The 14,891-nt window shown below is 32.2% G+C and overlaps 1 non-coding gene across 1 annotated transcript; it reads right to left on the reverse strand.

The window, feature by feature from the left end:
- Window positions 1–9,004: 9,004 nt before the first annotated feature.
- LOC134733371 (U7 small nuclear RNA) lies at window positions 9,005–9,066 on the reverse strand. The gene has a single exon (XR_010116818.1). It is a non-coding gene; the product is annotated as a U7 small nuclear RNA (small nuclear RNA).
- Window positions 9,067–14,891: the final 5,825 nt, after the last annotated feature.

The raw sequence follows: 14,891 nt of genomic DNA on the forward strand, positions 1-14,891 counted from the left end.
GATTGTAATTATAAAAGAATCTTTTCAACAGGAATGTGTAAGAATTCTAAGTGTGCAATTAATAAGATAGTTGTTATATACAATGCAGTATTTAAAGAGAAACTACATTAGAATTTGAAATAGAGACAAATCTACAAGTACCTTTTGGTATTCTTAAAAATCTTTTTCAAGTGAGACTATTTTTAAAAAATTAGAAGATTTAGTAAATAATATCAGCAAAAAACAGATTTCATTGAAGTATATAGCATGCAAATGCTTTTCAGAGAACCCATGTGTCATTTATTTACCAAATCTATTTATTTACCAAATATATTTACCAAAATAGATTATATCCTGAATCACAAAAAGATTTCAGCAATTTTAGAAGACATGACTTATATAATTTCCTGATGACTTTAAAATTAAATCAGATTCAATAACAAAAAGTTAATTAGAAAATCAAGGAGTTTGAAAATTAAGTGACACTCTGAATGATAAGTCAAAGGGCCAATAACAGTACATTTTATTTAAAAATGAGTAAACTTATAAAATAACAAAATTTACTAGATGTAGGAAAGCAACAGTCATCAGATTTTTATTGTCATTAAATAAAATATTATCAGAAAAGGTTGAAAAGTAATGACATAGGCTTCCCAAATATACGTAACAAAACGTAAGTTATATCTAAATAAAGTAGAATAGAGGAAATAACAAATATGATGAAGAAACTTATGAAATAAAATATAGATGTAAAATAAAAAGAACTAAAAACTTTTAAATGAAAGGTCGGCACAAACCAATAAAATTTCTAAAAAGACTGGATAATTAATGAGAGAAATATAGATTAATAATATCACAACTTTAAAAAATTCTGTGGACAGATACTAAAGTTATTTAGAGTATAGTTAGGCAATTGTAGAAAATAACTTTTTGTCAATTAGTTTGATAATTTAGATGATAAAGACAACTTTTATGAAACACTGAAAAAAAACCCTAATAATAACATAAAAATAGTCCTATGTGTATATGAAAATATCAAGAGTCCTATATGAACCTAAGAAACTGAATTTGTAATTTGAAACACTCTTATAAAATCAATTCTAGGACCAGATGGTTCACTTACAAATTCTTCAAATCATTCAAAGGAGAAATATCACTAATTTACAAACTGCCAGAAAATATAAAAAGTTAGAACACTTTTCATCTAATTTTTATGAAGAAAATGTGTGTTTTATACAAAAAGCTAAGATATAAGATAAAATAATGATGAGGTTATAGCTCTTGTAAATATGTATATGTTTGTGTTAATATCTCTTGTAAGTATGTATAGATATAAAATGCTACCAAGTTAAATTTATGGTAGATTAAAAGAAAACTACCCAATAATCGTTTGACATTTTGCAAGAAATGTAAAAATGGCTTAAAATTGAAAAGCAATATAATTTACTGTGCCAATAAATGTTAAGCAATCATGTAATCATCTCAATAAATGCCACAAGTACATTGGATAAAATCCATTTGTGATCATAAACTCTCAACTTATTAGAAATAGAAGAAAATGTATTGTTCTGACACAAGGCACTCCTGAAAGTCATACAGAAACAATAATACATACTGAAACAATAGTACATACTAATGAAGTAGTGAATAAGGAAATCAACTACATATGGCTGAAAAAAATCATATTCAGTTATATTCAATTACTTTTCTAGGACTCATTGGAGAACTGACATGGTGGGACAAACTTAACACCCCATGCCTCCCTCAAACTTGGAGACATAGAAATAAGAGCTGAGATCTGCTTATCTGGAGCAGAAGGCATTGGAACCATAAGCTGGTGAGACCATTTAGATGCACTGCTAGAGGCTAGTGTGAACTAGTATGAGATTGGGAAAATTGCAGAAAATTTAGTCTTAGGAAGTTTCAACATTTGGTTATTTTAACTTCCATTACCCCACCAAGTTCTTATCAAAAATATTTGAGGGAGATTGCCCTCATGGTTCTGGCAAGGGGAAGAAAAGAATATCAACTGTGAAATATTTCCAAACTATTCGAGATAACAAAGGCATACTCTTTGGAACCAAAGACTTATTTCAAAGTCTTTTCCTGAGGAGGAGTGGCATTCATCCTACTCCTGCTCCTCTAGTTTTCATATTTCAAATAAGGGAGGAAAAACATGGATATCACTTGGAATCACTTGAGAAGGTCACACCTCAGAGACACAGGCTCAAGAATGTGATATAATTGGAAAATTATAAGACATTCCTCTCCCTACAGATTAATACCATACTAATAAAGTTTTAAAATAATAGCAATAGATTATAGCTAAAACATTTGCAAGCAAAAGCCTCTTTTTCTGGAGAAGGAGTCAGGAAACCCAAGTGAAAAATAAGAGCAAAAATAAAGACTCCAGAGGAATTTTAAGCTTCTGTCACCTACGGCAACAGAAAATATTAAACATTTAACAGAAAACATTTAACTCCTAGTCAGATTAAATCTTCAAACTTTAGTATTATTTACCTCAGATCTTATTAACTAATACACTGTATCTGGATTTAAATAACAACAGCAACATAAATCAGAAGGCATTTCAAAATAGAAGAAAATAGAGTTTGAACAAAAAAAGGAAGGAAAAGAACCAGACACATATGTCTATCCTTATGCCAGTACCACGCTGTCTAGATTACTTTTGCTTCACAGTAAGTTTAAAATAGGAAGTCTGAGTCATTTTACTTAAAAATGTCTTAAGAAAACAAAAATAGAAACACAACATACCCAAACTTTTGTGATGAAACAAAAATAGTACTCTTAGAAAAGCTCTTAGAAAAGTTGGTAGCAATAAATGCCAAAAAAGAGGAAAGAACTCATATAAACAACCTAACTTTACACTCAAATAACTAGAAAAAGAACACATTAAGCTCAAGCTTACTAGAAGGGAAAAATTTTAAAAAGATTAGAGCAAAAGCAAATAAAATGGAGACTAGAAAAGTAATAGAAAGATCAATGAAACTAAAAGTGAATTTTCTTGAAAGATAAAATAATTGACAAACCTTTAGCTACAGTAACAAAGAAAAAGAGAAAAAAGACCCAAGTAAAAAGTTTTGTTATTAATTTTTCTTTTAGTTTCTTTATTGACCCACTGGTTGTTCAGGGGAGCATGTAGTTTATTTTCCACATATTGTGAATTTTCCAATATTTCTCCTGCTATTGATTTCTAGTTTTATACCATTGTGGTTGGAAAAGATACTTAATATGATTTAAATACTTTTTTATTTGGACTTGTTTGTAGTCTATGTTCCATGTGCATTAGAGAATAATGTATATTCTATGCTTTGGGGTAGAATGTTCAACCTATGTCTATTAGGTTAATTTGGTCTAAAGTGTAGTTTAAATCGAATGTTTCCATATTGAGTTTCTGACTAGATGAGGCCATTGTTGAAGTGATGTATAGAAGTCTGCAGCTATGATCGCATTGAAGTCTATCTCTACCATTAAATCTTCAAATATTTGCTTTATATGTCTCGGTGCTCCAATTAGAGTGTGTATATATTTTTATTGTTATATCCCCTTAATCAATTGACCTCTTTTTCACTGTATAATGATCTTTCTAGTCTCATTTTACAGTTTTTAATTTAAAGCCTATTTTGTCTAATATAACTACCCCTGCTCTCTTTTGGTTTCCATTTGGATGCAATCTTTTTTCATCTCTTTGCTTTCAATTTACATGTGTCCTTAAAAATAAAATGAGTCTCCTGTAGGCCGCATGTAATTGGATTTTTTTAAAGTCCATTCAGCCACTGGAGTGTGTCTCTTGATTGCACAATTAAACTCATTTACAAAGTGATTATTGATAGGTAGGGAGTTACTACCTATCAATAATCTAGTTGTTAAGTCTAGATTTTTCACAGATGTTCCTTAACAAGTCCATAAAGTTTTCTCTTTTTTTATTAGCTGATACATATTTTTATACACTTCCGTTAAAAGATGTTGGCTTGGGCCGGGCGTGGTGGCTCACGCCTGTAATCCCAGCACTTTGGGAGGCCGAGGCAGGTGGATCACGAGGTCAGGAGATCGAGACCATCCTGGCTAACACGGTGAAACCCCGTCTCTACTAAAAATACAAAAAATTAGCCGGGCGTGGTGGCGGGCGCCTGTAATCCCAGCTACTCGGGAGGCTGAGGCAGGAGAATGGTGTGAACCCAGGAGGCAGAGCTTGCAGTGAGCCGAGATCGCCCCACTGCACTCCAGCCTGGGAGACAGAGCAAAACTCCGTTTCAAAAAAAAAAAGATGTTGGCTTATGGCAAATGTTTTTCTACTTCTAGTGAGATGATCACAAGCTTTTTTTTCTCTTTTTAGTCTCTTAAAATGGAGGAATACATTGTTTAAATTTTAATGCACACTCAGTACTGTATTCCTGGGCTAAAACTTACTTGTTGATGACATACTTATTCTTTTATACATTGCTGAATTAAAATTTCAAACAGTTTATTAAGAATATTTGCATCTATGTTTATTTGGAATATTGGTCTATAATTTCTTGAATTGCAATGGTTTGTTTCAGTTTGGCATTAATGTTTCATAAAATAAGTTAGGTGCTATTCCAGGTTCATTCATATTACTTATAAACTTTATTTAATTATTTAATTTGTAACAGATTTCAGTAACTTCATTTATAACTTGAATGAAGCATAATTTTGTAATTATTTTGTTTAATTTTCAGTTAATTCTAATTTAAATAATTTTAAAAATATGTATAAATTTGTATTTTTAAATTCAGTATATGTTCTTTTATTATAGGAGTTAAATCATGCTTATAATCTGTTCTTATTAAACATGAATGGGTATATAATATATACTAATTTGGGAAATTTTATACAAATATTTATTAGCTCAGGCTAGCTAATATGTTAGTTAGATGTTTTGAATACTTTATCTGTGAATAAGAGATATGTGAACATATTTGGCTTATTGAGGGTTTGACAATTGCTGTACTTTTCAGTTAAATTTCATACTATTACATTTAAAAAAACATTTTAAATTGTACATCAATTTGGATATCTCATATTTTTAATTATGGAAGTTATGCATTTCTAAATGATATAATGTGTTTTTGTCCCCAACTTTTTTTTACCCAGAATATTATTTTTTTAAAAATGTAAATATAGGCCAGGTGCGATGACTTATGCCCGTAATCCCAGCACTTTTGGAGGCCGAGGCGGGCGGATCACAAGATCAGGAGTTCAAGACCAGTGTGACCAATATGGTGAAACCCTGTGTCTACTAAAAATACAAAAATTAGCCATGAGTGATGGCAGGCGCCTATAGTCCCAGCTATTCAGGAGGCTGAGGCAGGAGAATCGCTTGAACCCCGGAGGCAGAGGTTGCAGTGAGTCGAGATCGTGCCACTGCACTCCAGCCTGGGCAACAAAGTGAGACTGTCTCAAAAAAAAATATATATAGCTATATCAGCATACTTTTTGATATAATGTGGCCAGTCTATTTTCTTACATTTTTCTGTTTTTATTTATTTACTTTAAAAATAATGTGTGGGTAAATAGTGGGTGTATGTATTTATGGGGTACATGAGATGTTTTGATACAGGCATGCAATTTGAAATAAGCACATCATGGAGAATGAGGTATGTATCCCTTCAAGCATTTATACTTTGAGTTACAAATAATCCAATTACATTCTTTAAGTTATTTGAAAATACACAATTAAGTTATTATTCAATATAATCACCCTATTGTGCTATCAAACAGTAGGTCTTATTGATTATTTCTACTTTTTTGTAACCATTAATTATTCTCACCTCCCCCTCCAACACCCAGCACCATTTCCAGCCTCTGGTAACCATCCTTCTACTCTCTATATTCATGGTTTCAACTGATTTGATTTTCTTTTTTTTTTTTGAGACAGAGTCTCGCTCTGTCGCCCGGGCTGGAGTGCAGTGGCGCAATCTCGGCTCACTGCAAGCTCCGCCTCCCGGGTTCACGCCATTCTCCTGCCTCAGCCTCCGAGTAGCTGGGACTACAGGCGCCCGCCACCGCGCCCGGCTAATTTTTGGTATTTTTTAGTAGAGACGGGGTTTCACCGTGGTCTCGATCTCCTGACCTCGTGATCCGCCCGCCTCGGCCTCCCAAAGTGCTGGGATTACAAGCGTGAGCCACCGCGCCCGGCCTTGATTTTCAAACCCTCAAATAACTGAGAACACAAAATGTTCATCTTTCTGTGCCTGGTTTATTTTACTTAACATAATGATCTCTAGTACTATCCATGCTGTTGCAACACACTGGATGCCCTTCTTATTTATGGCTGAATTGTGTATATGTACCACATTTTCTTTATCCATTCATCTGCTGATGGACACTTAGGTTGCATCCAATTCTTAACTATTGTAAGTGCTGCAACAAAAATGAGTGTGCAGATACTTATTTGATATACTGATTTGCTTTATTTTGAGTATATACCCAACAGTGGGATAGCTGAATTATACGGTCTCGATTTTCAGGTTTTTGAGGAATCTCACTACTGTTCTCCATAGTGGTTGTGCTAACTTATATTCCCACCAATAGCGTACAAGAGTCCCCTATTCTCCATATCCTTAGCAGCATATGTTATTACCTGTCTTTTGGATGTAAGCCATTCCAACTGGGGCGAGATAATATCTCATTGTAGATATTTGCATTTCTCTGATTATCTATGAGGTTGAGCCCCTTTTCGCACGCATGTTTACCATTTGTATGTCTTCTTTTGAGAAATGTCTATTCAAATCGTTTGTCAATTTTTATCAGATTATTGTATTTTTTTTCCTATAGAGTCGTTTGAGCTCTTTATATATTCTGGTTATTAATTCTTTGTCAGAAGGGTAGTTTGCATATATTTTCTCCCATTCTGTGCATTGTCTCTTCATTTTGTTGATTATTTCCTATGCTTTATGAGAAGAGAGTGAAAGTATTCTAGAATGAATACAAGGAGACGAGTATGAAAAATTAAATTACCATGAGTATGAAGAAAGGACAGCATTCCACACACACCAATTGTGGAAGAGAAATGTGGGCCTGAAGAATAGCCTGTAAGTTTGATACCATTAAATAGCAACAAAATCTCCTTATTTCATAATTACCTGTATAGTATATATGTATAGTCTTGGGTTTGGTAAATATTCTCCTGATTGATGACATACACATTAAAGTGAAATATTTATAAGAAAAAAATCAAATTTTTATTTGAACATTATATTTTAATATGAAAGCCAAATAAAAAGTATTAAAAGCAAAAGATATAATATAATATATAATGTCCTCTAAGTAACTTTCAAATATTAAAGAAAGATACTTTGAAACTTTTAAAAAAGGTTTTATGCTAAACTTTTTAAAGAGGTATTATTTTATCATTTATGTTTTCAACATTTTTTTCAAAATATTTCTCGAAGTTTTATATTTGTACTTTGTAAGTTTATGAAGACACAGTCAAGATTCCAGAGCAAATGATTATTAACAGATCACTAATCTTAAAATGACGAGCTATATTTTACAGACTGGATGCAAATAATCTTCTTAGTTGATATTGACCACAATTCCTTCAGTTTTTGTTCCAATTATGAATCAGTTTTTCAAACAATCCCCAAGAGAAAGAAAGAAACGAGAGAGAGAGAGAGGAAGGGAGGAAGGAAGGAAGGAAGGAAGGAAGAAAGGAAGGAAGGAAGGAAGGAAGACACCAATTTCTCCAAGACACTAAACTATTGATTTCTGGTGCTTAAATTGCCACAAAATTTGCAACAGAAAGCTACTAATACAATATATCTCTGGTCAATATGTATCACAGGCAGATGTTTTCACTCCTGCCTCTCAACCAAAAAAAAAAAAGAAAATAAAGAAAGAAAAAAAAAAACACTGATGCCAGAACCTGTTTTACCATGTGTGATGAGGTAACTAGAAATTTGTTTCGCTTTCATTTTCAAAGTGTTATTTTCTATTTTTCTCTATGTGACCCAGATGGATCTGGTCGCTTTCTGGTTGACTTTAAAAATGCAGTGATTTATCTCACTATAACATTTCTCTTAGCCAATTACATTCTTTTTGGTAGGAAGTCATGGACTTGAGTGTCAATAATTGCTTTGAGGAAGTCACAGATGAGAGAGAAATGAGGGGGAATAAAAGCATAAATTGTGAAGAAACTATGTCGACCTCAGCCATAAATTTGCAGAAGAATTGTCCACAAGGTAATGATAAGCATCATATAATTATTTTGTTGAAATAAAAGCCATTCTGAAAAGCTTCTTTTGTATAGAATTTCCTCATAAATATTTGCTTAAGTCGACCAGAAGTTAAACACAGCGTCTGGAAGACATTTAAAAAATATTCATGCAACACATTAAAATAAATAGAAATTTTAGGAAACTTGGAACTAGTTATGCTATTTGTAATAATGAACTTACTTTAAAATTTATAAAAAGTTTTTTCTCATTAAATCTGGAAATTAAGCAGGCACACAATGATGTAAGGAATAATGAACATTATCAAAATATGGATTCAACTCTTCACAGCAAAACATTCAATTTAAAGATAAATCTCACAGAGACTTATACTGAAAAAAAATGTGCTTTGCAACAGAAAAAAATAAAAAATGAAGGCTAGTCCAAATATGGGCTAGTCTGACGTTGATGATATTGTGGAGCATTTTATATTAGGATTCAATGTGGCTAGTCACGCCAACCTTAATACATGCAAAGCTGTTATAAATCAGGAAGCCATCTAAACTCTAGGAAAGAAAAAAGTACACCTCAGCTATAGATAAAATGTTCTTAGGATTCTGTTTGCATGTTTACCTCTCTAAATTTGAAAATGCTGGATAGTCTTTATTGGACCCGTATATGAGCTGAACCACTCATCTGTGCATATAGCTCACAGCCTATATTTCTATATTCCAGAAATGGTTCCTGGTAGACATTTCTTCGAGGGTCTATGACATTTGACCCTCAAAGAACATTTGGTTGTGTCTACCTTTTATTTTTTTTCCATGGGGGATATTCTGGTGAAAACTGGAAAACCTACTAGACAAATTGTAAAAGAGCTATAACACCTGGGCTGTGTCTCTTTGATCAGTCTGCTTCTAGGGCACTTATTTCAAGACTTTGAAATAGAGGGATCTGGTGTACAGAAATGCTTGTGACTTTTGCACATTGATTTTGTATCCTGAGACTTCGCTGAAGTTCCTTAACAGCTTAAGAGATTTTGGGCTGAGACGATGGGGTTTTCTAAATATACAATCATGTTGTCTGCAAACAGAGACAATTGGACTCCCTCTCTTCCTATTTGAATACACTTCATTTCTTTCTCTTGCCTGATTTCCCTGGCCAGAACTTCCAATACTGTGTTGAATAGGAGTGGTGAGAGAGGGCATCCTTGTCTTGGGCTGGTTTTCAAAGGGAATGCTTCCAGCTTTTGCCCATTAAGTATAATATTGGCTATAGGTTTGTCATAAATAGCTCTTATTATTTTGAGATATGTTCCATCAATACCTAGTTTATTGAGAATTTTTAACATGAAGGGATGTTGAATTTTATCAAAGGTCTTTTTTGCATCTATTGAGATAATCATGTGATTTTTTCATTGCTTTTGTTTATGTGATGAATTACGTGTATTGATTTGTATATGTTGAATATGCATCCTAAGGATGAAGCCAAATTGATCCTGTTGGATAAGCTTTTTTGATGTGCTGCTGGATTCAGTTGGCCAGTATTTTATTGAGGATTTTTCCATCTATGCTCTTCAGGTATATTGGCCTGAATTTTTTTTTATATCTGCCAGATTTTGCTATCAGGATGATCCTGGCCTCATAAAATGAGTTAGGGAGGAGTGCCTCTTTTTCTATTGTTTGGAAGAGTTTCAGAAGGAATGGTGCCAGCTCCTCTTTGTACCTCTACTAGAATTTGGCTGTAAGTCCATCTGGTCCTGGGCTTTTTTTGATTGGTAAGCTGTTACTTACTTCCTGAATTTCAGAACTTGTTATTGATCTCTTCAGGGATTTGACTTCTTCCTGGTTTAGTCTTGGGAGGGATTATGTGTCCAGGAACTTACCAATTTCTTCTAGATTTCCTAGTTTATTTGCATAGAGGTGTTTGGAGTATTCTCTGATGTTAGTTTGTATTTCTGTGGGATCAGTGGTGAAATCGTGTCCTTTGTAGTGACATGGATGAAGCTGGAAGCCATGATTCCCAGCAAACAAACACAGAAACAGAAAATCAAACACTGCATGTTCTCACTCGTAAGTAAGAGTTGAACAATGAGAACACATGGACACAGAGAGGTGAACATCACGCACAAGGTCCTGTGGGAGAGTGGGAGGCAAGGGGAGGGAGAGCATTAGGACAAATACCTAATGCATGTGGGGCTGAAAACCTAGATGATGGGTTGATAGGTGTCGCAAACCACCATGGGACATGTATACCTATGTAACAAACCTGTACGTTCTGCACATGTATCCCAGAACTTAAAGTAAATTTAAAATAAATAAATGAATGAATAAAGGGATCTGACCTCTAATCTTTTCCTCCTTGGCTTGCTGAGATTGCAGGAATGCTATGGCTTGTCATTCAGAGGCTTTTTGCTTGATTGTTTAGACCCTGAACTTGTGCAACTTAAGAGTTGTATATGTGTGTGAAGTGGGATAGTCTGGTTGTTAGGCTGAGTTTTCCATCTCTTTCTTCTCATCAAGATCTTGCCCTTCACGCTACACTTTTGTATTTCAGCCTCAAAAGAATACTTGTATGTCCACTGGTTTCACTGTACCTAGCAGAGTCCCTCTGTCTAGGAAAAGTTCAGATTCCAAGCCTTAATGACTTAAGTCCAGATCCACAAATACGCTTATGGAAAAAAAAAAAATGTTTCTTCAGAATGTCATTTCTGCTGTCTTCCATAATCCCCTCACCAGAAAGATGGCCCCTCCTGTCTTGGAGACGTCAATATTTCTCTGATGTTTTTACATAGATGTTCTTAATGCAGCTTTTCTAGTTTTTTTCTTCCGGGCACACAATCTACTTCATTCTGTTTTACAGTCAATATCCCAACATATTTTTTTCTACAATAAAAAATATAGATTAATATACAGAAAATTTGATAACAGATGCAAACATCTCAGTGGTTTTATGATGTTTTCTACCAGAACGTGGCACATAACCAATGTCTGTTGTTGCCTTTGACTACAGGGTGAGAGTGATAATCTGTTCCTGTTTGCCTGGGACATGTGAGGTTCTCAGGATGCTGGACATTCAGTGTTACAGCAATAAATGTTCCTGGAATATTAAGATGAGTTGATCCACCTAAAATGAAAATCTACTAATGCATTCATTTTTAACGTGGGAAACACATGGGGACTCCAAATATAATAGCTCTTATTGTTTCTACTTTACACCAATGTCATGTGCTGGGGCAACAAAATTATATTCCGGAATTCTTATAACTGTTATTAAAAACTTACATTCAAACTCATAAAAGATTCAATCTCACTACTTGCTTCTTTTCTTGGAGAACATTACAAATACTATTTTGAAATATATCTTTATGTGCTTTCTAAATTTTGTTTTGCTGATTCCATTAATTTCATAATCATATATGATCTTCTGCAGCATATGGAAAGACCCTGAATTTTCATCCTAGATCCTTTGATAATTAGTTACATGACTTGATCAATTCTTAAAAACTCTGTTTTTTATCAGTAATGCATGAGTTATATTTGTTTATTATATATTAAATGAATTAATATCTGTAAAATACTTAAAACAATGGCAGTTGTATTAATGCTATATAAATATTAAATAAATGAAAATAAATGCATCTATTATTTTAAAGTTTGAAAACGTATTTTCCTTCATAAGCTGCAGGCATAGTTATTTCTCCTATTTGAATTGAAATTGTTTTTTATATGAAATTTCATGTAGCCATCCTCTGTAACAAGTTTTGGTTGTTACAATGTGTCATGTGTTTGTATTAAACTAGTATTGCCCAGGTTATTCAAAGAATTACACAGGGATCACTCAAAATTCCACTTGAATGTGTATGTATTTATAGGCTCCTTGAGGGCACCATCATTCATGCTCATGAGTTTTACTAGTACATTTATGCTGACATCCTCTAAATCTACTTTTCAGTATCTGCTGACCCAGTGCTGACTGTCCCTTTGCACCATTGTCTTTATGCCATTTGAGTGTGGAATAGATGTCACCTGCAGTAACTCTCCTAATATGAGCATCCAGATTTGCTGCTTGCAGGCATTTTCTAGTACACCAGTCTGATCTTTTCCATGATGCTGGTTTGTTACAGCAATATGAATTTCTGGCTTGCTCTCTTTCTACTTATCTATAGAAATATTGCTAAAGTAAGTATATTTCTCATTTATTGATGTAACATTTACAGTCAAGTTTTAAGATGAATAGTTCAGTGTTCATGCAGATTAAAATTTACATGCTTGCAGAATAATCTTATAATTAAAAAATTCTTAAAAATTGTATTTTCAATATTATGAAAGCAAATTTTTAAAAAAGCAATCACATTTCAATTATACTAAGGAAGATACTCAACATGTAATCACCAACTATTACTGTTTGATTATTTACTAAGTAATTATTTAAAAAAAATACATAAATAGTAAATAAAATTACTGACAGAAAGTTGTTCATATATTTTCGATGTAATATAATTGTTAAACTCACACAAATTAGTTTTCTTTAAAATTTTTCAAATGTGCTATTCTAACAAGAAAATTAATTCAACTCATATATTTTCTGACTTCATATAGTAGAAGCTGACATAGGCCATTTATACATGCCATTTTATTCCGAGATTCAATGCATGTTTATAAGTTATTCTTCTACCAATATGCTTCATTAATTTCAACAACCAATAAATGGAAATTTAAAAATTATTTTGAATATAACTATTATCAAGGGTCTGAAATATATGAAAGAAAAAACATTGCTATCAATTATTAATCCGTTCATAAAACATATGAACAACAAAAAAATAAACTTTGTTGTCTTGGTCTTTTAAAATCACGGTACTGAAAAGGTATCTTCAAAAAAATCGTCTTTTGCTATGATTTTCATGTGCTGGTATTAAATTGACAAAAATAAATATCTTAGGGAAATTAATATTTTATTTGAAAAACAAATATTACCAGCCTCTCATAAATATTTGCAATTATTAAAATCTAGACTTAGATGTCAAACTGAAAATTTGAACACAAAAGCTGGAAGTCTGTATTTATAAGTTACCAATATTTTTACAAATTTAATAATATATTTAATTGAAAGAATACTTACCTACTTAGAAATTGGTGACTGCATGGATGAATAAATGTAAATAAAATATTCAAAATACATTGTTTATAAATAGAATAAAATAATTTCAATGTCCTTAAGTCAGAAAAAATTATTAATATATATGTTACACCTTCCACTGTTTCACTCCTTCATTAGTGTTGCCTTACTATGTTTCTGCATAAACTGATGCCTTCAGTTAATAAGCTGTACTAAGATTCTTTAAATTTAACAGGAGAAATAAGTTATGTCCACAGGTCATATTTTTATCAGCAGATGGCTCTCCTGGTGTTTTCCCCTACTAAGGATTCTTACAGGTTGAAATGCCAAATCAAAACAATACCAAATGTAAATACGTATTCTCTACTTCGTGCCAAGATTAATATACATTTTCACTTCCATCTAAGATACTTTTACAAGCTTCTTGAAATGCATTGAAAAGCTAACACAATTACAAGCACTTTTCAAGTATTAATAAAAACATACTTTACAATTTTCTGGTTTTTTCACCAATTGAAGAAAACAGACTACAGTTTCCATGCCTGCATCTACAGAGAACTTCAGAAAACATTTTTAAAGGACTAAGTCACAAAAATTAAAACCTGAACAGAAATGCACTGTTGATTTATTAAAATTTATTATTTTAAAAGACATTCTATTTAAAATACAACCATGCAAACATAAATTTTCAATAATATTCTATGAGTTATTAATGTAGTTCAATTTTAGTAGCCTTTGATTTATGCCTTTCCAGGAACTACTGGAGTAATGGTAGGTTGTTTGGTTCCCATGTAGTGTTAGCAACATGAGTCAAGAAGGAAAAAAAAAGGAAAGTCCTACCCCTCTGAAGATAAAAAGCTAATCAGCTATAAAAGAGGCCATTAATAAAATATTTTATTTGTTCTTGGTTGAGATGTGGTGCTTTTTAAGAACTAAGTGTATTTTCAAGTTGTCCATTCCTCAAAGATATGACAATTGCTTCAGACTTAGCCATGCATAATCTCATAAATTCCATTGCATTGTGACATGTAGTAAACCCATTAGTTTATTTTTACCATATATTTTTACAGTTTTAAAAATAAATGTACTTACACTCTCTTTTTTAGTCACATAATATTAATATTAGAAATAAATAGATTTTATATAGTATAGCACATTTCAGGGCATTTTTAATTCTTACACAGTAAAAAAAGTTACATACTTTGAACAGACTGTCTTAAAATATTTTCTTAAAATCATTAGATAAGTTTAGATCTTTGTTTAAATCATGTATTTTTCATTATCTTTCAAAATGAAAGTATGATTACTATTCCAAATAAATTCAAATATGCATTTATAAGAGTAAGGAATTATAGATTTTTCAGCATAAATTTTATTTTATTTTCTGTTGTTAGTAATTAAACTTTTTTTTTTTTTTTTTAAAATAGCATTGTGAAGATACTTTACTAGATATGTTGTTGTTTTTTTTTTTTGGCTTCCGAGTGTTGTATTTCACTAAATGATAATTTTCTTAAATGGTAGTTTTTTTTCGACAGTCACAATTCTTGTCTGCTAAAAATAATAGTGGATTGAATAAAAATAGTGGACATGAAA

This window comes from Symphalangus syndactylus, chromosome 17 (assembly GCF_028878055.3).
Source record: "Symphalangus syndactylus isolate Jambi chromosome 17, NHGRI_mSymSyn1-v2.1_pri, whole genome shotgun sequence".
NCBI lineage: Eukaryota > Metazoa > Chordata > Mammalia > Primates > Hylobatidae > Symphalangus > Symphalangus syndactylus.